Source organism: Nicotiana attenuata, unplaced genomic scaffold, assembly GCF_001879085.1.
Source record: "Nicotiana attenuata strain UT unplaced genomic scaffold, NIATTr2, whole genome shotgun sequence".
Lineage (NCBI taxonomy): Eukaryota > Viridiplantae > Streptophyta > Magnoliopsida > Solanales > Solanaceae > Nicotiana > Nicotiana attenuata.
The window spans coordinates 16,126-18,038 of NW_017674092.1; the positions used below are offsets into that span (position 1 = coordinate 16,126).

Consider the following 1,913-nt stretch of genomic DNA (forward strand, 5'->3'; position numbering starts at 1 on the left):
TACCCAACTCATATGCCTACCACCACCGATAAGCCGCTCCCTTAAGATGGAACGTAGTAAGAGCAACCCCACTCGTCTAAACAATACCCACAGTGTGAAGAAGGCGATGTCACTCCTCCAAAAAACCCTGTGCGCTCTCTGAAGCCGAACCACTAAATGTAGGAGGGTCATATTTCTTGAACCTTGCAAGTCTAAGCTGCTCTTCCTCAGATGTTGCTGCCCTGACCACGAGCTGAATTGGAACCACAGGCTGTGTCGCCATGACACCTGGAACCTGACCAACATGAATTAGCTGCTCTGGATTGTGGGCGGCGGGAGTCTGAGTCCCTCCCCCGGTCTGTGAAGTAGATGTGCAACCAGAATCAACCCCGCCTGAGCCAATGTACCAAACATGCTCAAGAACTGTGGTAAAGTCTCTTGATGTGCGGGGGGTAACAGTAGGCACCTCTGGTACCTACCCCTAACTGAAGCTACTGGCAGCTCCTCATCCGCTGCTCTGGTAGGTGCTCTAGCTGCGTTACATGCTCCTCATCGACCTCTTCATCTGCCTCTAGCGACACCTGCTCCGGGAGCAGCGTCATCGATAACTGCAGCTCGTGTCCTTACCATCTGTGAGAGAATCGAATGATAAAAGTTCAAACTCCAAGATCAATAAGCTTGCACGATAGGAATGAAGGAAGTGAGATTTTCTTAATAGTAACGTTGCCTCTCAAAGATAAGTACAGACGTCTACCGATCCGCAAAACTCTACTAAACTCGCTTATGACTCGTAGCACCTATGAACCTAGAGTTCTGATACCAACTTGTCACGACCCAATTTTTCCTCCGTTGGGTACCGTGATGGCACCTAGTCTTAGGGACTAGGTAAGCCTAACATTTACTGAATAACAACAATAATAAATAACATCTAACAGTCTTTGAAATAGAGATCTCAACAAAATTTACAATTTTCCCAAAATCGGTGGTACAAGTCATAAACTTTATAGAGTTTGTTCCAACTTCTAAATATAACTGTTTGGAAAAGAGCAAAGACAGTGTGAATACAAAATGGGAAGGTGACTTTGAAGCCTGCGAATGCAGAAACATGTTTACCTTGAGTCTCCAAAACACGATCCGCACAGCTACTAATGATCAAATACCTGGATCTGCACAAAAATGTGCAGAAGCGTAGTATGAGCACACCACAGTGGTGCCCAGTAAGTATCAAGACTAACCTGAGTGGAGCAGTGATGAAAAAGAGTCAAAACACCTACTGGTCTAATAACCTGAACAAGTATAGGTATAGGAACAACAGAGTGTGATATCTACATAAAGACTACACGATATGGATAACAGTACAGTAATTTCAATCAGAAGAAAACAACAAGTATTAGCGGAACACCATAATAATGACACAAAAGAGTGAACGGAAACACAACATAAATCCTAAATCATAGATGTTGCAAGGACAACTATAACTCAGCAACTATGACCGCTTTCACATCAGGTTTTTAGTCAACAAACTCCACGAGGTACCGAACCTTGGACAAAATCACAACTTGCGGGTCTCGATACCTGAACTCTAACACTTGGCATCCTGTGCCCTCATTACACCTCATGACCGCACTGACAACCCACGTGCCAAATAGAGTCATTCTCACATGGAAGAGAAGTAAACAAGGGTGTGCATCTATACTCAACAATATCAAGGAAACATCTTATCCGATAAGAGTGCTTAGCCATGTGTATGCTTGTGCAAGTTTCCTAACATGGTTCATGCCAGCTAGTAAGCATAAGGAAAAGAACGGACATCACGTAGAATGTTTTCTCACAATTTTCACAAGATAAATCTCACACAGGTAAGAGTACCACTACACAATATCAACAACAAGAATGCCCCCAGACCATCACAAATCATCACAAATCAATCCCTG

The 1,913-nt window shown here is 43.8% G+C and overlaps 1 long non-coding RNA gene across 1 annotated transcript in view; it reads right to left on the bottom strand.

Annotated features, from left to right (window-relative positions):
* Window positions 1-897: 897 nt before the first annotated feature.
* Window positions 898-1,913, bottom strand: part of LOC109217993 — an 8,484-nt gene continuing 7,468 nt past the window's right edge. Inside the window, exon 2 of the long non-coding RNA XR_002066709.1 lies at window positions 898-1,145. This is a non-coding gene — a long non-coding RNA (uncharacterized LOC109217993). The remainder of the gene's footprint in view (window positions 1,146-1,913) is intronic.